At 45.0% G+C, this 22,687-nt stretch overlaps 1 protein-coding gene across 1 annotated transcript in view; it reads right to left on the reverse strand.

Moving 5' to 3' along the window:
- LOC311223918 (uncharacterized protein) overlaps positions 1–22,687 on the reverse strand; it is a 38,563-nt gene that overhangs the window by 6,144 nt on the left and 9,732 nt on the right. The gene's annotated exons all lie outside the window — the stretch shown is intronic.

Consider the following 22,687-nt stretch of genomic DNA (forward strand, 5'->3'; position numbering starts at 1 on the left):
TATTTTACCTTGGGATAATCAGAGTTGTATTCGCTGAGATCTCAGCGTTTGCCCTATGTGTGATGTGTCTCTGTGTGCGCGATCTCTGATGAGGAAATCAGAGAATCGATTTTTCAGCTCGCGGCCCCAGCGTGCATACGTACACATATACTATCGGTAATCTAGCGTTTATTTGAAAACGATTCATAAATAGGCCGAACGTTTTTGTGTATTCTAGAATATTCCAGTAAACGTCTTTTATCATGGAATATTTAGATTTTCCTTGAAAACGAGGGCTTTTCAAAATGCTATAAAACAAAAATGAACCGATAAAAAAACAATCCGCTTCGACAATGTTGACTGGAAAACGTGTCATTGATAAGCGACGGGCAGATTAGACACATAGCCATAATTTTAAACATAGATTAGGCGTTTTTAACGCTAACATTGAAGTGGATGGTGGTCATTCAACCGGTAAATCAAGGTTAAGCTTGGGCTCTGAAAGTGTTAAGGGGGAGACAGTGGCTCGGGAAGTAGAGCAGTCATCTGGTAATCCGGAGGTATCCGGTTTGATTCCCACTCCTCAACCCACTACTCCCGGGCAGCGTGTCCAAGTGTCCTTGAGCAAGACACCTAACTCCTAACTGCTCCCGATGAGCAGGTTGCAGTTGAGGAAACTAACTTTTTGGCTTACCAGCCAACTGGCGAGTATCTGATTTTTTTTTACCAGCCAAACAGATTTTTTACCAGACAAAAGAAATCGCTAATTGTGATAATTACTTCTTTGTATGTCTTCGTCTAAATTGATTTTCAATCATAGTAAAATAATCACACCGTGTCTCTACTCTTTAAAATATTTATTAGCATAAAACATTAATAACAGTGTCTCTACTCTTCACAATATTAGCATAAAACATATTAACATGAAAGAGGGATCTATTCTGGACTGGGTTGGGCTGAACTGGGCAGTGAAATATGCTGGGTTAGACTGGGTTGGGCAGTGAAAGAAAAAAAACGAAGTATGTTGTGAAGTGTATAGATAGATGTGAAATGTATAGATGTAGCAGTACTGTCTATCTGTATGTCATATGTTATGATGAATTGAAAATGGGGGACCCTGATGTAAACAAGACGAAAGTCTTTCTCTGGTCTGCATCCCCTTAACAATTGTGTGTATTGAGCCATACTGTATACCCATTCTGCAATCTGTTAATAAAGTTTTCAATCAATCAATCAAGTTAACTTTGAACCTCGGTTGTCAAGCCGCGTCAATGTTGTGTATGCATCTGGGTAGGCACACTGTGCCTTTAACACTTTGAGCGACAGCCGTGTTTTCCTTTTTACCCCCTTGAATGCCACCATCCACGGCCAATGTTAACGTTAATATCGCCTAATCTATGTTTTAAATTATGGCTATGTGTCTAATCTGCCCGTCGCTTATCAAAGAATCATTTTCCAGTCAACATTGTCAAGGCAGATTGTATTTTTATCGCTTCATTTCCGTTTGATAGCATTTTGAAAATCACCCGTTTTCGGGGAAAAAACAACCCATGCCTATGATAATCGCCTTTTACTGGAATATTCCAGAACGTTGTCATTTGTCGGCCTATTTATGAATTGTTTTCAAATAAACGCTAGATGATCGATAGTATATGTGTGCGCACGCACGCTCGTTCCGTGCGCTGATAATCGCTGCTATTATTTCCTCATGGCTTTTACAGTCAAAACAGCCATATCACATATCACATAAACGCTAATATATATCCGTGAAAACTAGTGTGATTATCCTAACACTGATAACATAGATTCCTTACCTGAGGTCAGATGGTATCCAAATGGTTTATTCCAATTTCCGATCGCCATTCGAAAAAAATCGATAAATGTATTGATCCATCGTGTGTACAGTATAACCCATATTCGCCGTGGCTCAGAGGCTCCAGAATGAACTCTGGTAGACCCCGGCTGCATCAGTGAGAAGTAAAATGTGGAGTCAGAAATCCGTTCTCCCAATCACTTTCATTGAGTCCATTCCAAAAGGGTGATTTACCATCTGGGAGACGATAGGGGGCGCTTTTTTCACATCTGAGCGCCGACGGCCCCTGGATCTCCAACGGTAGGCTCGTGTGATGCAATATGATTTCAGATCGCTAATAAAAAAATAAATAAAAAAAAACGAGAATACTCGTGACGTGGCATTCAGCGGTCGGGGCGTAAACCAGAGAATAGCCGTGAGTGGCATACAAAGTTTTAAGACAGCACGGTGGTCTTACGACAGTGCTGTGAAGTACCTACAAGTGTTGTGGTAATGTCAGTTGGGTTGGTGTGCTGTTGTGCACAGTGTACTCATCAGCGTTTCCGTTAGCCGGTAATTACCGGTTTTTGACCGGCAAAATCTGTTGAAGTCCGACTTATTTAATATCTCCGGTCTTAATGTCCGGTGAAAATAATTCCCTGAGTCTAAGCACAATTTGATTATTTGAATTGTATTAAAATAGGCTAAAATTAAATAGCCTATGCGATGAACGAAACGATCATTACATTTGTTTCCTCGTTGCTTCTAATAATGACAACGACGTTGTCGGCGAGAGCTTAGTGCTGGTGTGCGGACTTTTGTGTGAAGCTGCAGAGCCAGAGAGGCAACGGCACAATGCAGTATTCCAGCAGTACTCCAATTTGGCCATTTTCAGCCAATGTTGGGTGGGGGGCGCTGCTGTGCGGTTCCCAGAAAAGAGCCAATAACAGCTAAATCAGCTTCTCTGCAGCGCCATACTCTTTGCAAATAAGTCGTTGCGAGGTGGAGAGAGTCGTCACGCAAACCACGATAATGTTGCCGTCTCTCTGCTTTCTCAGTTCTTCGCTTGATATAATTAATACAAATGTCCAATATAACGGAATTCGTTAGCTCATAAAAATGTGATTATAACAGACTGCTGTTTAGTGTCGGACCGACTGCCCACATACGCGGTCTATTTTAGTTCAAGTCAGCAGCAGCACAGAGTATCGAGGGACTTATTTTATTTGGAATATATTAATTAATGACTGTATACGCAAAAGTAGCCTAGTTTTAAGTAATAATATTATAAATCTACATGCCTTGAGGATGACATTCTTTATATTGCCTGCCTATCAATTGTTTTAAAGCTCAATAAACTATGACCGGAATTAATCTCATTTGTCCGGTAGATTGAAATCTTGCAGGTCACGGAGACCGGCAACAATTTTTTCTAACGGAAACCCTGGTACTCATAGATATATATAGAACACTAGATAGCTTACCCGCGCTGCCGGCCAATGGAGAGCGATGTCGTCATAGGGCGGCCATCTTGCCCCAGGCAGCTCAGCTACTGATAACATTAATGTCTATGGTGCATGTACTATTTAAATAACCATAGATTGCGCAATTCTTTACCGATTTTCAAACGGGTTGGTTTGCTATAAACATCAAAGATGTAGTTATGATACTGCATACATATACTTTTTTTTTTTTTTTAAGATGTTTTTTTACAAACCGCTTGAATCTTAGCCACGTTAATAATGCTTGTAATAAACCAAACCGTTTGTAAATCCGTCAATATTTCAGCGAGTTATGAGTATTTTTGTCTGTGCAGATCACTCACCCTCACTCAAGGCTGACTGGGGCAAGATGGCGGCGGTTCAGCGACGCTGGTGACTCCGCCTTAAGCTATCTAGTGTTCTATATATATCTATGAGTGCACTGGTTGAGCTAGCCCCTTTCGTGACTGCGATGTGCAAGCCAGGGGCTTTTGAGCATGAAATAAAATGTCTAACCTTACGTCGTAGTCCGGTGCTTTTTTGGAAACATTATAGTCATAACAGATACACCTAGCTGGCTGCTTTGAGCAAACGCGCACACAGGGCTAACGTTAGCTAGCAAGCAGCTATAGCTAAAACGCTAACTAGAAGCTAACCACTGTATACAGTTCCAGTAGACTAACATTACACCTCTGTGATTTAAATGTGTCCTTAGTAACTTATACTCGAGGGTTGTACTAGGGTTGGATGCAGTTCCCCGTTGGTCAGTCTGTCTGTTTTCCATCTTCTGCTGTGTTTAACGTTAACAATATCTGTTTGCGAGTGCTCCTGATGGCTAGCCTAGTACCGCGGGACTTTTATTATTATATGTCCGCGGGTTGGCCAGTACTGCGCGAACTTTTATTAAACATTATATGTCCGCGGGTGGTCTTGTGCAGTGCTCTCGTGGCACTGGCAACTAAAGCGAGCACTCAGAAGACGCGCACCGTTTGCCAGTGCTAGTGCAGTGATTGCAGAATGTTTTTATTTTTTTGGTATACTCGCCAGACTGGCGAGTGGTCTTCATGAATCACTCGCCAAACGTAAAAAAGTACTCTGATTTGGCGAGTAAAGTGGCCTAATTTCCTCCCCTGGCAGGTTGGCACCTTATGTGGTCGCCTCCGCCGTCGTCTGTGTGTGAATGTGTGAGGAACAAAATTGTAAAGTGCTTTGGATAAAAGCGATATATAAATGCACCATTTATTTTATTTACCAAGGTGCCGACCTGTTCATCGGGAGCAGATAGGGGGTTAAGTGTCTTACTCTAGGACACTTCGACACGCTGCCCGGGTGGAGCCGGAATCGAACCGGGAACCTTCTGATTTACCTCCTGAACCACCCGGCGGTGTGACTGTTAAGAGACTGTAAATACAGGTGTATGTACAGGTGATTAAACCACTATATAAGATAGAATATATAAATGAGTACTGCTGAGTGATGCAAATAAGGTGTATGTACAACAGTGTTATGTACCGTCGGTAGTGTGATAGTAAAGGGTTAAACTTCTGTAGTGTGGCAGTGAAAGGGTTAAGTAGGCTATGTGTACTTTAGTCCCGTTCTTCGGTTAACCTCATTTTTGTCAACTATTTGTCACGGCTTTGAGCCGGGACATGAGAAAATGGGGGCCCAGCCCCATTGTTAGGCTACTATCACGGTTGTGATAATTGTTGATATGACTTTGGTAACATAAACATTTGAGTAGGCTATGGGTTTTTACACAGTAAACTTGACTTGCATGTTGCATGTTGGTGGATTAGTTATTGATTGAAGTTTATTTCAAATATGCAACAACAACAACAACAACAACAACAACAACAAGTACAGATATAGCCTTAACACTTTGGTTGCCTAAGGTTAAATTAATGATATACCATAGATTGCCAGCGCTATTTGTCTATGGAGAAAGTCCCCTTCTTTGCAGGGCTATAACTTTTTAAATTCTATTGCTACATTGCCATTATTAGGGCCCATTCAAAGTCCTATATGTATTGTTCATTGTGTAGCAACGTTAAACTTTTTCATTCACATATTCATAGTAAAGTATGGTCTAATGTATAAGTATGTTTTCATCTCTTTCTGCAGCTTTCTCCAGAACGTGATATATAGCCCCCAAATGCATTATATTGATGATGAAATACAGTTTGATGGCAATCAGCGCGATATAAAAAATTCCAACTAGACGTACTTCTAGAAGTTACTACACGTCATCTGATGTTGACCGGATGGGCGAGGGGGCGTTTATAATTCCGTGGGCAGCGTTATACCAATCATCTAATGTGGGTCAAATGTTGATAATATCAGTTATTATCGAAGACGGTAACGTTACACGCTGAAACTCACCCCAGTCTCCGCGCGCCGTTGGGCGATCATCGTCGAGTAGAAATTTTATCATTATGGGATATATTATTACCCGGTCCATCTCCAGCTTGTATAATGGTATATACGTCCAAATCATGTTGTTTATCGAGTTATTGGCAATCGATCGCTATGTAGTGTGACGAGCTAGAGTGCCGGAACCTATACCGAGTGCCCGGAAGTAATATGGCCGACCAGCAAAACCTCTACTGCGCTTCCTGTTAAGCGGTTGCGCCGATCGGCCACCAGATGGCGCTCCTGAACCGCCAGAGAGCTCAGTGGGTCCTGCTGGTGGATCTCAGGCCAGCGGAGGGACATTATGAATCCGATCGCAGATTTTTGAAATATTGATATAAGGACGCTGTACAGCGTCCCCCGGCAACTTTAGCATGGCCAGGAAAGACGTCTAAAGACGGGTCCCGGCACTCAAAGTGTTAACACATTGGACGCCAGATCCGAGAAAAGTCGGGTTTTCCTCGTTATTTCTTTTATTCGATATTTCCATTCATAATCCATCGAGGCAGCCTGATGTTATCATTGGGAATGGGTCTGAGATAGCAAACGTCCAATACCGCCATCTAACGCCTTGCGGCCGGTATTGCACATCCTTGGAAACCCTCTGTCTCAGCCTGTACGTCGGTCATTTAAGTCCGGTCCGGGTTTTCCTTTTCAGGCATGAGTAACGTTTATAACACATGGATTTGGGAGACTCAAGCACCACCAGTTCATGTGCTTTGGTGGATTATCTTGGCAACACGATCGACATCAATACTTGGAATGGCGATCAGATAATTGGAATATTCTTTTTGCAGTACATCCTAGTCAAGGGCTATAGCCTATATGCTATCAATCTTGCGTTGATCCAATAATTCCTTCCCCACGATCTGATTTTATTTTATTAGACATTTAAAAAGAATACAAGATTCCAGAAAAACATCAAGGACGCTACACAAAAAAGTCAAGACTTATTTCCATTGTGGTCCTTGGTCTCAGACAGACAAGCAATACAAAACATGATCGGAGCGTGTGTCTGTAATAGGGATGGGTACTTTTCACATTTGAACCGAGGTGAATCGATACCGGTACCCAACGGTACCTTTTTTCGGTACTTTAGTCTCAAGAAATTTAATTGACCTACCTCAGTCGTAAAAAAAAAATCCAAACTTCAAATAACTACAATTTCGACAGTTTTCGGCTTGTCATTGCTCCGACTGCTTTGTTGTTGAATCAAGTCAAATCCTAGGTAAGCATATATTGTGCGTGTGAACGTTGACATAAAAAAAAAAAAAAAAAAAAAGTAAAAAAAAAAATTAATAAAAAATATTTTTTTTTATTTTTTTTTCGGTTTCTCACTTGATTCGATACTCGGTAGTACCGACGTGTTTCGGTTCGGTACCTCAAAAGTACCGAATTCGGTACCCATCCCTAGTCTGTAACATATTCCGTTGGTGACGATCGAAGCATAGAACCCCCCCCCCCCCCCCCCCATGAAAATGCATGCATGATGAAACATAATACCGATAATCTAGCGTTGATTCAGATTGATTGTTGATCCAAGCGAGGAATGGCCACGGTTCCTAGTGAAATGCGCTAAAACGCTGTTTAGCTGCATTTCCTGGGATTACACAGAATTACTCTAAAACTATACTCATATTCATCACGGTATAAAACGGGAATGTATGGATGAAAAAATTATCTGTTTTTTGCATCTTGACCAGAAGAAACTCAATGACAATCAACTATATTATTAGATCCATAGCTATAATATTTAATATAGTTTTAGCACTGCAAACACCGGCATGTATCCCCATTCATTACAGCGCTGGCACACGGCCATACGCCCACAGCGAGTTAAGTTAAGCCATTAAAATATATATATTTTTTTTTAATAAAATGTCCACTAAAGTGTAACTCAATTTTGTCATTACATATTTGAAACAGAGTGGGAAGAAGTATACACTTATTTAATCCCACCCCTTTGTACTGAAATCATACCTTACTCATTTATAACTACCTGCTCTCTTTATGGTCAGACTTATAATGAAATTAATTAATTAATTAACTTAGTTAACAAAACATTTGATTAATTCCTTATTATTATTTGCCAAAAGAGTAGGTTACTGTTTCGCTTTTTGAATTGAATTACTGAAATAAAATAACTTATCCACGATATTCTAATTTATTGAGCTGCACCGACTATAGGCTAGGCTATATATTTAAGCTATAATGTCCAAACAGAGAAACTAACACCACCTAAATAATGCTTATTATACTTTGTTTTATCCATGTTGAGACTGAGTGAATAACCTGTATAGGCAGCGAGGTGCAGTGTAGCGCTTGCTCAACATGAATAAAGTCGGTGGACAGCGCCTGGTGCTGAAACATGGTCACTCGTCGGAACGGCTTGTCAAATGAAGCTTGCAGGATATTTCGTCTTGTAACTCGAGACCCGAAGCACGCAATAGGTTGAGTGTGGTGATGATCGAAAGGCAGCAAATTCAACTTTCAAACAATGTATTGGATGATTAAAATGCAGATACCTTCCAGCATTGACCATACAATATGGTGGACGTCTGTGACAAAGTTGGGAGAGCAAGCCCAGCTGAATAATGGATATTAGGTTATGGGTGGGAGAGTTATGGTCCTTCAAACATGACACCCTACTTCAGGGGTCTCAAACTCGCGGCCCAATTGCGGCCCGCTGGATGATATTTTGCGGCCCCCCCCTACTTGACATCAAAGTTTAGTGTTAATGCTGCCCGCGCGCAACTGTTTGCCGAGTCGTTTTCAAAATTTCACGTTTTTTTTTTTACTTCGATTTGTGTGTGTGTGTAGGTGTGTGTGTGTGTGTGTGTGTCTCTGTGTGTCTCTCTGTGTGTTTGACTGTATAGTCTCTCAGTCCACCCCCACACATTCTTCTTCTCAGAGGCCAGAGCAGCACATGTTCACATGTGTGAACTACCCATCCCAGTTAGGACAGCCGAATCCCGTCCAATCTTTCGCCGTCGACTAAAGACTCACTTCTTCAACCATTATCTGAAATGATCTAAAAAATCTAACCGTGACTAACCTTACTGTCATGCACTTGTCCTAATAAACTAACCTACACTGTTGTGAAGGGCCAGATTAAACCGAATATATATATTTATTATATATATATATTTAATTGTATTTGTATATTCTCTAATATTCCCTGATATCCCTTGTATATTCCTTGTACAATATGCATTGAATATCCATTCTAGCCTACTGAACATCCCATAATAGTCTCCATTCTACTATTGGTCGAGACCTTGGTGCCAGGCTGCCATACCCCCCAGACCCAGTTCAAACGTACCGCTCAACATGTACGAACAAGTCCTAGTTCCGCGTAGGAATCTGGCTACCGCACCACTAACGGTACTATTTGTTCATAGTGCGTATATATACTGCGCTACTAAAGTAGGACTTCCCTTTTTCAGTCTAGTTTCTTACCCTCCAATAGAGTGACAGACGTAAAGCCTCCCCGCGACGCCACGTGTGGGAGTAAGGCCAAGTTCGGCCTACCATCGGTATTGAGACATCGTGTATATTAATATTTGAATAGTCATATTTGGCACTATATCGTCGAGTTGGACGTAGTCTATTAAGCTAATAATAGTCTGTTAATATATAGTGCTTCGTGCGGTGAGAATACTACCGTAGTCAGTACCCCATCGTTTCGGGCAGAGAACTGGCTGCTTATCCAGGATGGTCGACCCCATGTGAGACTGCATCCGAGGAGCCCCAGAGCCGACGAGCGAGTGGACCTGTATCAGGGCTGTACACTGCGATGAGATTATCGCGAATTGCCCCTTTAATTGGCCGTTGCGATTAGTAAATAATATTTGGGGGCGGGCTTGCGAGTAGTGATTTCAACCCTTGCATTCGCATTTCACTCCTAAATTATCCAAGGCTGAGCACTCACTCTGATAGACTGGCTGACTGTCTGATTTAGCTATGACGAAAAGTAAAGTTTCTTCATAGCTCATTTCTTCATAGAAAGTCACAGGCACCTGGAATCGCGTGCCTGTGACTTTCAATTCCCTTATCGCTGCCAGGTTTTCCCGACCGTTATAACGTTAGCATGTAGCTAATGGCAGACTATTTGATTCCTTAAGGCAAGCCAAGGGCTCGAAATTGCCTGGGTTTTGGTTATATACTCCCGAAATGCTCCCGCTGTTTGGCTACTTCTATGTGCAGTGAAAACTACTCGAAATGCTTTAGAACCTAGTCATTGATTTAGTTCAGGGTTAGCCGCGGAGCTAACGCTAGCTAACGCTAGCTAATCAAGCTCACAGAGAGAGATAAACAGCTGACAGCAGGTAGTACAGGTACAAATACAATAAAACAAGGAGTGGGGGCTGTTGTGTAAACCTTGTACTCTTTAGTTCACATATAATGAGAGACGTGAGTGCTTGTTTACTAGTCTCTGTAAGCCAGGAAGAGTGGTGCAACATACAAATGTGTCCGTGTAGCAACACAAGCCAATACTTTAAAGGACAGGGGCCCGGGGAGGGAGCTCTCTCTCTCTCTGTGTGTGTGTGTGTGTGTGTGTGTGTGTGAGAGAGAGAGTGTGAGTGAGAGACAGAAGTCAGAGGAATAACAACCTGTTATTCAATAGATTAAATTCGTAATAATAATAATAATAATAAAAAAATAAATACATTTTAAGAGAATCTCAAATACATTATTTTATTTAAGTGTAGGCTATAGTTAATGTTTTATTTTTTACAGTTTTTGTATTTTTCTGACATGGGGGCTCAACAATAAATGACAATCAGAAATGTCAAGTTGCATGTTGTTATTCTAACCAGCTTAGACCCCGACGCTCTGCATCTTCTGGCCGCCTCAGACCTACTCCTATCCGAGCTCCGGGAGGGTCATCAAAGAGAAGTCGCCTATTCTCAGTCCTTGCCCCACAATGGTGGAATGAACTACCCACCCCAGTTAGGACAGCCGAATCACGTCCAATCTTTCGCCGTCGACTAAAGACGCACTTCTTCAACCATTATCTGAATAAAAAAATATATATCTAACTAGGGATGTCCCGATCGCCTTTTTTTGATTCCGATCCGATCCCGAGCATGTGATTTTAAATATCTATCGATCCGATCGTTTCCGATACGATCTTTCACATTAGTAATCAATTTTGACGCATTTTTGTCAGAAACTGGCAGAGTGAGACAAGCCCATCTGTTGCCTATAATAGTCCGGGGGCGCGAGCGCGGAGGCGTTTGTTATTACATTCACCCTGAGAAATGTGCTTCTGCTTCATATGAGAAATATTAAAAGTTTCAATATATGTTTGCACATTAGTATACATTCAGTGTTCGACTTACGTAATGGTCCATTCTGGTCTGAAACGCCGACGATAAACCTCAGTCACGTAACGTTATCCTCCAGGTGAAAATTTAGTCTGAAAACTTCGCCTCCAGCCTGCTGCTTCATGAGTTTTTCCTCCACGCGGAATCTCCTCCTTGCAAACATTGCAACTGGCTTGACTTTATATTTTAAAATGCTTAGTTCCAAACCTCTGACATTAAGTCTAGCTGCTCAAGTCAGTGGATATTAACCGTGTTTCGGGAGCGACGTGTTGTTGTTGTGGTCGCGTGTAGCGTGTAGCGTCTAAATTAAAGGGAATGTTTGTTGCAACGGTGAAAATTAAAGGGGAATGTGTTTGTTGTGGATAATTATTCTGCTCTGTGTGACAATAAATACATTAATGATGATATATTATATGTAATTTAAAACCAAAACTAAGGCCTCCGTATGAGTTTAAGACGTGGACATGGTCATGTTTGTTGAATAAAAATTTTCTTTTTTTGACTGCCGATTTTTATTATTATTTTTTCCCGATCCCCGATACTCTGAAAAGCACGTGATCGACGCCGATTCCGATCACGTGATCGGATCGGGACATCCCTATATCTAACCCTAACTAACCGTACTGTCATGCACTTGTCCTAATAAACTAACCTACACTGTAGCACTCAACACTTTGATGAACATTGTTGCTCAGCTGATAGAGTTGTGCCCTTCCTGATGGCTTGTCGTACAGAACTTGTAAGTCGCTTTGGATAAAAGCGTCAGCTAAATGACTAAATGTAGTTCTGTTGCATTTCCAATTTATTTATTTAAATTATAAATTGATCAGGTATCGATAAGGGAATCGATAAAGAATCGAATCGATAAGCAGAATCGATAATGGAATCGTATCGATAAAATCCTATCAATTCCCATCCCTAGTGGTAATATGAAGTTCAGTTGGTTCATTATAAAAGATACAAACCTGACAACAAAAGCACTTAAATGTTAAATAAAAGGACCACAGTAATGAGGCAGGAGGAACATATTTTTTTTTCACTATAATGGTAAAATTGTTATTAAAAAATTTGCCCCTAAAAAATATTTTTTGCCCCTAAATTTCTCATTTAGGGGCAAGTGTGCCCCTAGTGAAAAAGCTTAGCGTACAGCCCTGTGTATACCGGATTATTCTACCGACGACAGCCCGCCTTCCCAGGCACGGATTATGCTTTGTGTACAGTGATTATTCCATGGATAAAGACCCCCGACACTGCCGTGTGTTGGAACCCCCCCCCCTGGAGAGGACGCAAGGTGAGGAGACGCTCTGCAAGACGAGGTCGCTTCACGTCTCTCCCCCGTGGACCGGAGAGAGCCGGCTCACAGAGAGTCCACCTGCTTTCATCTGTGGTCCAAGGATCGCTGGCGCACCGAGCTGCACAACTGTGGGTTCACCCAGGATACCCTTGGCCGGACGAGGCAGCCAGACTCTACCCCCCCCCCCCTCCTACTCCTGTTGTCTTACAAGCGACCGGATTAACCCCCCTAGTGTATCCAGTCTTATAATCATTAAAGTATCATTGCTGTTATTCCTTAACTATTCCAGGTCGTATATTTACCGCCTGCGCCTTCAGAGATTGGACATTCTCTATTGATATACCGACGAATACTCTTTGCCATAAAAGTGCATACTATTTCAATTCATAAATGTAATTAAGTGATTAAGTGCTTGCTCTACACACCATTGCTGTGTAGTAATAAATACATACTTCGACTTCGTACATTTGTGTTGGATCCGTTTCATCTACGTGAGAGTGTTTATCATAATATATTTATGCCGAGTACTGGGTGGCCGAATATAAAGTACAAAGGTAGTGGTAGTAAGTATCATATCTAGTAATACAGTCAGGGAATTGTACCCCTCAGTTACAATTGGTCCTTCGAGCCGGAGGGTAATTAGTGTAATATTAATATAGTGTTATTAATATTGAAATGGCCTATGATGAACACTCCACGAAACGATCCTCCTAACCAACGCCCGCAGCGCGAACGACGGCTCCCTCAGTACTTAGAGGCTTACGCTGTCAGTCAACAACCTAGTCTTCTACTAACAGTAAACGCGGTAAAACTAGAAAGTAAAAGTATGTCTAACCCCAACGCCCAGACTACCCCGACCATAGAGGCCCCTATGGGTTCTAATGTAACTGACCAAGTTCACGGTGGGGACCAGTGGGAACCAGACATGACTTCACACCCCGCCAGTACTGAAGAAGTAGTCCCCGATGAGTCCCGGGAGGAATACAACGATACCGAGAGAGAACTCGGCACGGAAGAAGACGGGGAGAGCACCGTGGAGATAGAGCTCCAAGGCTCCGCAAGGAGTACCCCGAGGGAAGGCTCCCCTATACAACCGCCTTCTCCCAGCGAGGCAGAGAGGACCCTACAGCAGGCCTTCCTCATCAGCCTGAACGCCGCTGCTGAACGCGACCGACTGCAGATCCAGCAGCGGAGCGAAGAAGAGCATATACGTCTAGAAATAAGACGCATTCAGAGGGAAGAGAATGTGGCCCGAAACCGAGCAGACAGCGAGCAGCTGCTGGTGCTCTACGGGACGCAGAGCGCGACAGACAGCAAGCGCAACTAATAGAACAGCTGATCAGACGGACAACACCCTCTCCCTCCGCCAGAGGCTCCAGGAACTCGTCTAGACACACCTCCAGGGCGGCATCCCCTAGCCGAGTAAACAACCCTGAACTTGACCAACAGACGAGGTCTATACCCCCCACAGACCACCTCCCCCCACCGGTCCAAGCGAGACCTAGCAACCGGGAAGGAGCAGCATATCCTGTGGAGAGGCTAAACCAGAGACTACAAGCACTGGATGACCTAACTGAAGACGAAGAGGAAGAGGAGGAGAACCACGCCCGACGACAGCACAGTACTCTACCGGACCAGGAGGTCCGGTACAGCCCAGGCTATACTCCCGCGGAGCTGCGCTACAGACCCCCGACTCTATACCCGGGTGAGCACGACGCACGACCCGCACCGAGGAACAGCACCTGGACAAGCGGGCCATGGTACACTGCCGGTACCAGCCCATACCAAGGAGCGGGAGGAGACTCGCCTAGGAGGCCTCTCCCCCAACGCTCGCCGATGTATCCACAGTCAGCGTCATACATTGGCACGCCTATGGTACCCGACTTCACCCAAGAGAACCGGGCCCAGTATACAGAACTCCGCATGTGTCTGGAGACCATGTTGGTGGATGTATTGGATGAACGCCATAAATACGCCATCCTACTGAAGCACTTAAAGGTACCCCGCGCACATAATATAGCGCTCGCCTACGCGACTTCCACCACCCCATACACAGCAGCGCTGGTAGCATTGGACCAGAGGTATGGGCGCATATGGGATTACGTGATCCAGGAGATCCGACACATCGACCGCTTACCCCCAGCAATAGACAATCGAGCACTGGACGACCTGTCCATCAGAGTGCAGTCCCTGGTAGGGATGTTGGGAGCGCAGAGAGAGAAGGGGAGGCATGAACTTTACGCCAACTCAAATGTGGAAAGGATCTTGGAGAAGCTGCCGCCCGCTCGACAGGAGCGTTTTAGGCGGCAGAGAGACCACCGAGACCCGAATGGCCCCGAACCGAACCTCCTCGATCTAGCAGACTTCCTGGCGAGAGAAGTCAGCAGCCTACGGCTAGATACATTCGGACGGAGCACCCCTGGCTCCAGAGAAGGAACCAGACGACTAAATGATGGAAGAAGATCGGTGACTGTGATGCACCAATCGGAGTCAGTACCGAGCAGCAGGAGCCACAGTACCCCCTCCAGAACGGAGAAGTGGAAGATAGTGTGCCCCTACTGTGAGAAAGAACACTGGCTAGCGCAATGTGACTCCTTCCCCAAGCTGAACGCGGAGGAAGCAAGTCAATGGATAAAGTCCAACAAGCGCTGTTTTCGCTGTGCGCGCTCACACATGGCAGCCGAATGCCGCTTAAAGAAAAGGTGCACCAAGTGCGATGGAGCCCATCTGGACATACTTCACGACAGTAACAGACGGCGCCCTTCACCCGCACCATCCAGCAGCAAAGCGAGCGTCATGTACATCGATCCCGCCAGCAGCAGTGGAGCCCGAGTACTCCTAAAAGTAGTGCGTGTGACACTAAGCTACCAGAATAAAGTCCTGGACACTTACGCCGTCCTCGATGACGGGTCAGAGAAGACCCTTCTGCTCGCCTCCGCTGCGGCCCAGCTAGGGCTGCGGGGAAGCGAAACCCAAATGACAATTCGGACAATAAGACGAGATTTGAAGACGATAAAGGGCGAGAATGTCTCATTCTCTATCGCAGCAAGCGGCCAGCCTGAGCGACGGTACCAGATTACAGACGCTTTCACCAGCCAAGAAATAGGACTGTCGCGGTACACATACCCCGTCGCCAAGCTGATGGAGAAATATGCACATCTGCGCAAGTTACCGATCCCGCTCATAGACAATGCTATGCCGACCCTGTTGATAGGCTCCGACCATGCAGACCTCATTGTCCCGATAGACCGGGTTCATACCGGACCCCGAGGCTGTCCTGCAGCAGTCGAGACCCGTTTGGGATGGACTCTCCAAGGCCCGCTCGCCAAATCTCTCAACCGAAGTACAGCCACTAGATGTCTCCACTCCCGAGTCACAGAGGGAGAAACCGCACTCCTGCAACACGTAGAGCGGCTATGGACCTTGGAACAAATGCCCTTTAAGAACGGAAAGAAAGACATTCGCTCTAAAGATGACATTTACGCCATTCACCTCCTCGAGACAGGGACCAAGAGAGTCCCGGTCAACGGCGTGTTGAGATACGCCACGCCACTCCTGCGGCGAGAAGGAATGCCTACTTTCCACGCCAAGACAGACGCCACAGAACGGTACCTGCTGAACACGGAGCGGCGCTTAGCCAAGAACCCCGCCCAAGAGAGTGTATACCGCGCTGAGATTGAGAAGCTCATCACTAAAAGAGGCTGACCAGACCACTGAATCGTGGTACGTGCCTCACCACAAGGTCCATCACAACGGTAAAGACCGCATAGTATTTAACTGCAGCTACCAGATCGGATCCCAAAATCTGAATAAAGAGTTACTGCCCGGTCCCACACTCGGCCCCTCCCTACTCGGCGTTCTACTCCGCTTCCGCCAGGAAAAGGTGGCCATCAGCGGGGACATTAAAGGAATGTTCCTGCAGGTGAGATTAGTAGAGGAGGACAAGCCCCTGTTACGGTTCCTATGGAGAGAGAAGCCAGGAGATGAGCACCCAGCCATCTACCAATGGGAAGTCCTCCCCTTCGGAACGACGTGCAGCCCCTGCTGTGCTACATTTGCACTACAGAAACATGTAGCAGAGGACCCAGCAGCGGACGAAGAGGTCCGACACAGCGTAAAGAACAGCTTCTACGTAGACAACTGTCTACAAAGCCTTTCAACCCAGGAAGAAGCCGAGGCTCTCCTGATTAAACACCGCGCCTCATTGATCAAAGGCGGCTTTGATCTCAGGCAGTGGGCCAGCAGCGATCCGCAAGTACTGCGCAGCCTCTCCTCCGAGGACAAGGCAGCCAGCAGCGAGACCTGGATGGCTACAATCCCGGGAGAAGCCCAGGAGATGACCCTGGGATTGGTGTGGCGATTCAAAACAGATTCGCTTCACTACAGACACAAGCCCCTGACTACGGAGCAGGGAAGGCCGGCGGCGGCGCCGACCACCAGACGGAGTGTGTACACAACACTCGCCCGACAATATGACCCGCTAGGATGTATTCTACCGTACACCACCAGGGCAAAAATGATTGTACGAGCATTGTGGGACAAGGACCAGGGCTGGGACGACCCCATTCCCACACACCTTGCATCCACCTGGAGAGAGTGGGAGATGGAGCTCCACTCACTCCCAGGCGTTAATATGCGCCGAAGCTACTTCCCACCCACGGTGAGGCCAGAGACATGTAAAATGGACTTACACGTCTTCAGTGACGCCTCAGAGGTCGCATACGGATCAGTAGCCTACTTGCGGGCCCAAGAAGAGGGGGGAGAGATCTACACAGCATTTGTTCTCGCCCGCTCGAGACAGGGTATCTGCAGGTTTAGCCCAGTCAGATTTAATGCTTTTTAAGACTTTTTAATGCCACTCAGAATTCAATTTAATACCAATTTCACAATAACAAAAATCATGCAACGACACCAATTAGTTTAAGTTTAGGTACACATTGGTCCAAAGATGTTTATTAAAACATAACTTGGAAACTTAAAAATCTTGAACTTAGAGTAACTGGATTGGATGAATTTCAACAAAGGGGTGACCAAACATAAATAGCAAATATAGCTATACAAAATATACCAGGGGCCAAGCAGCAAGTGCAACAGCCACTGTCAGAACACATAACTATTACCACCCTCCCCAGGGTATCAAAAAAGTCAACCAACAAACAAGATTCTTGTGCCGGATCTCCTCTCTGGTAAACAAGAATACCCTGAAGACTCTAACAGGAGCACTCATTCAAGGGTACCACGACTATGCTTGCACCTCATGGTACCAAAGCACCTCAAAGGCCCTAAAAACAAGATTACGAACATCACAAAACAAACTGGTCAGACTACTGCTTAACCTCACTCCTAAAACCCACTTTACCCCTGCCCACATTCAAAACCGCTCTTAAAGAGCACCTACGGGAGGCTGCAATTAGAAACTGGGCACCGTAAATTTCCAAACCCCCCCCATCCTAATGTACAGTCTCCTCCCCATCATATGTATATATTTTCTGTTAGGATCTCTGGGTAACAGTACTGTATATTTGCATATCGTATATGTCACAATTGTAACACTACAGTACTATATAGTATACCTGTATGTCATGTATGTCCCTATGCCATAAATGTCATGATGTCATGTATGTTGAGTATGTCATAAATGTCATGTCACTATAATTGAAAATGGGGGACCCTGATGTAAACAAGACACACGTCTTTCTCTGGTCTGCATCCCCTTAACAATTGTGTGTATTGAGCCGTACTGTATTGTACCCATTCTGCAATCTGTTAAATAAAGTTTTCATTCATTCATCCAGTTGTTTTGTTTTTGTGGTTTTGGTTGAATGAATGAATACTTTGTTTAACAGATTGCAGAATGGGTACAATACAGTACGGCTCAATACACACAATTGTTAAGGGGATGCAGACCAGAGAAAGACGTTTGTCTTGTTTACATCAGGGTCCCCCATTTTCTATTAATAGTGACATTTATGACATACTCAACATACATGACATTTATGGCATAGGGACATACAGGTATATAGTACTGTACCGTTACATTTGTGACATATACGATATGCAAATATACAGTACTGTTACCCATAGATCCTAACATACATGGGAGGATACTGTACGTCATTAGAAGGGGGTGGGTGGGAGGAAAAAATACATAGTGGGTGAAGCTCTCATTGAACATAAACACAAACGTGTCCTTGTTTACATCCGTGAATAGATTATTTTCAAGTTAAGACCTCAGCTTCAAGCTTTGGCGTGGAGCCGAATGTTATCCGGACTTCTGTTGGTGCAGATGTTATAGTCCTACCTGAGATGGCGCAGCTGGTGTGGAGGGCATAGTAGTTTGCAGGCGGTTTTTGCAGAGCGCTCAGCATGTGCGACGCGACTGCTCTTTTTTTTTGTTGCAGCAGGGCTTGTAATGGTCTTTGACTGGGACCAACCATCGCGCAAACAGTGGATTGTCAAGCCAGTTCTCGTTAAATTGGCACTTTCCCATATTAACGAGTGCAAATGCTAAACTAAACTAAACGTAACGTTAGCGTTATCGCTTCGCCTTGCTTCCCCGGCCAACACATTACACAAGGAGTTGTGTTGGTTCCGCCCCATTCCGGTCTGCGTGATTCTACAACACGGTCAATGAAAAGTCAAACTTTATCTCCCGTTAACGGTTTTCCCCCAGATTTCATAATAAAACATAAGATGACATGGCATTTTATCTTTCCTTTCTATGGCATTTTTAAGACCTCTGAAAATGGATTTAAGACATTTTAAGACAAACTAAGGCCTTAATTATTGATAAACAAATTTAAGACCTTTTAAGACTTTTTAAGGATCCGCGGCAGCGTTTCCGTTAGCCGGTAATTACCGGTATTTGTCCGGCAAAATCTCCTGAAGTCCGACATATTTAATTTCTCCGGTCTTAATGTCCGGTGAAAATAATTCCCTGAGTCTAAGCACAATTTGATTATTTGAATTGTATTAAAATAGGCTAAAATTAAATAGCCTATGCGATGAACGAAACGATCATTACATTTGTTTCCTCGTTGCTTCTAATAATGACAACGACGTTGTCAGCGAGAGCTTTAAAAACGTAGGTCTCGGTTCGCTTCATCGGACCAAACGCGAACCAAATATAGGAAGTGATTATTATTACCACTGCTCGCAGCACTCACTGCAAAACAAGCACACTGCATCTAATCTCTCTATCTATCTATCTATCTATCTATCTATCTATCTATCTCTCTCTCTCTCTCTCTCTCTCTATGTCTGTGCATCTTGGGAAGAAGGAAGAAAAAACGCGGCTTATTATTATTACCGAGGCGCGCGGCTTATTATATTATTAAAACGGCTACTTGTGGGCACTCATAAAAACACCGTGGTCTACAAGTTGTTTAGCGAGAGGATGGTGGTAGGTAATGTGCTTCAATAGAACAATGGATCAATGCCATGTCAAAACTCGGCTCCGCTGATCTGGGCTCCGCAGTACACACACAGACACACACACACGCGCGCGCGCACACACAGGATCGCAGCCACACACACATTTCCACTGTCCAATAGACAAGCGCCCTTTTCGACCGCGTGACATTGAGGTGGAGAGAGTAGTCACGCAAACCACGATAATGTTGCAGTCTCTCTGCTTTCTCAGTTCTTCGCTTGATATAATTAATACAAATGTCCAATATAACGGAATTCGTTAGCTCATAAAAATGTGATTATAACAGACTGCTGTTCAGTGTCGGACCGACTGCCACATACGCGGTCTATTTTATTTCAAGTCAGCAGCAGCACGGAGACGGAGTATCGAGGGACTTATTTTATTTGGAATATATTAATGACTGTATACGCAAAAGTAGCCTAGTTTTAAGTAATAATATTATAAATCTACATGCCTTGAGGATGACATGAGCCTGCCTATCAATTGTTTTAAAGCTCAATAAACTATGACCGGAATTAATCTCATTTGTCCGGTAGTTGAAATCTTGCAGGTCACGGAGACCGGCAACAATTTTTTCTAACGGAAACCCTGATCCGCGGACACCCTGCGAGAATAGCCCCACGCAAGCAACAATCTATCCCACGTCTAGAGCTCTGCGCAGCCCTAGCCGGAGCGCACCTAGCCACGCTCATCCAACGTGAGCTCACCATACCGGTGTCTAGAACAATCCTGTGGTCAGATTCCACGACAGTACTCGCCTGGATCAAATCGGACTCATGCAAGTACAAAGTCTTCGTGGGAGTCAGAGTCACCGAGATTCAAGACTTAACCGAAGAGTTAACCGGAGAAACAGAGTGGCGCTACGTTGATACAAAACAGAACCCAGCTGACGTCATCACCCGGGGAATGCCCCTAGATGACCTCACCCGTCGCAATGTCTACAGTGACGGCCCAGCATTCCTAAAGCTCCCGGAAGGAGAGTGGCCCACGCCTATCCCGAGGGAAGCCAGTCAGGAGGAGGCTGAGAACAAGAAGCCTGTGTTCTGTGGATTGAGCACTGTTATCTCCGCAGACCCCAACATAGATGATTGCACTACCATAGAGAGTGCACAACAAAGGACAAACTTCAAAGGCGGCGAAAGAGAGCTGAGAGAGAGCTTCCAAGCTATGGGCCCAGAACTTAAGACCCACCTCGCTCCAGCACAGATTGACTTCCAATTCAACCCCCCAAACGCACCCCACTTCGGTGGTACTTGGGAACGGGAAGTGCGTTCCATAAAGACAGCCCTGTACGCAGTACTTGGGGCCCAGACTGTGGCGGAAGAAGTCCTAATGACAGTCCTCACGGAGATTGAGGGAGTATTGAACTCTAAGCCCCTCGGCTACGTCTCCAGCGATGTGGCGGATATCGACCCAGTTACCCCCAACACACTCCTGATGGGGCGGCTAGATCCCGCGTTACCCCAGACAATGTACCGGCCTGAAGAAGCGAACGGCCGACGAATGTGGAGGTACAGCCAAGTATTAGCCGACAAGTTTTGGAGCAGTTTCCTACTGCACTACCTACCGTCTCTACAGACCCGCCAGAAGTGGGTAAAGGAGAGAGACAATTTGACAGAAGGAACAGTCGTCATGATTATTGATCAATCACTGCCCAGAGCTATGTGGCCGGCCGGCCGCGTAAGCAAAGTGATCACCGGTGCCGACGGCAAGGTCCGAGCAGCTGAAGTGCTTGTCCAGGGTCGCACTTACACCCGTCCCGTGGCGAGGCTCATAGAACTGCCCCGACTCCCAGACACAATCGATGATGACCATGACCCTATAACCCTATGACTTTGTGAAGTTGACTGACCCCTACAGCAAACCCTTATGTGTAAATAGACAACGCGATTAATCTGTCTCTGCTTAACTGATTAGGTCTGGGACCAATCAGGGGGTGGCTGTTGTGAAGGGCCAGATTAAACCGAATATATATATTTATTATATATATATATTTAATTGTATTTGTATATTCTCTAATATTCCCTGATATCCCTTGTATATTCCTTGTACAATATGCATTGAATATCCATTCTAGCCTACTGAACATCCCATAATAGTCTCCATTCTACTATTGGTCGAGACCTTGGTGCCAGGCTGCCATACCCCCCAGACCCAGTTCAAACGTACCGCTCAACATGTACGAACAAGTCCTAGTTCCGCGTAGGAATCTGGCTACCGCACCACTAACGGTACTATTTGTTCATAGTGCGTATATATACTGCGCTACTAAAGTAGGACTTCCTTTTTTCAGTCTAGTTTCTTACCCTCCAATAGAGTGACAGACGTAAAGCCTCCCCGCGACGCCACGTGTGGGAGTAAGGCCAAGTTCGGCCTACCATCGGTATTGAGACATCGTGTATATTAATATTTGAATAGTCATATTTGGCACTATATCGTCGAGTTGGACGTAGTCTATTAAGCTAATAATAGTCTGTTAATATATAGTGCTTCGTGCGGTGAGAATACTACCGTAGTCAGTACCCCATCGTTTCGGGCAGAGAACTGGCTGCTTATTTCCTGGCGGGATGGTGCCAGGAAAACAGCCTCTCCCTGAACGTCAGCAAAACAAAGGAGATGATTGTGGACTTCAGGAGGTCGGGGGTCAAGGACTACAGCCCCCTCAGCATCGACGGGGCACCGGTTGAGAGAGTCAACAGCTTTAAGTACCTCGGAGCCTACATATCCGAGGACTTGACATGGACCACACACATTAACAATGTTGTGAAGAAGGCACGACAACGCCTCTACTTCCTCAGGCGCCTAAGGAAGTTCCAAGTCAGCCAGAAGATCCTTAAGAACTTCTACTCATGTACAATAGAGAGCATCTTGACCGGCAACATCACCTCCTGGTTTGGGAATAGCACTGCACAAGACCAAAGCAGACTACAAAGAGTGACACGTTCAGCCGAACGCACAATTGGAGGGGGG

Source organism: Notolepis coatsorum (assembly GCF_963971535.1).
Source record: "Notolepis coatsorum genome assembly, chromosome: 2".
NCBI classification, from domain to species: domain Eukaryota; kingdom Metazoa; phylum Chordata; class Actinopteri; order Aulopiformes; family Paralepididae; genus Notolepis; species Notolepis coatsorum.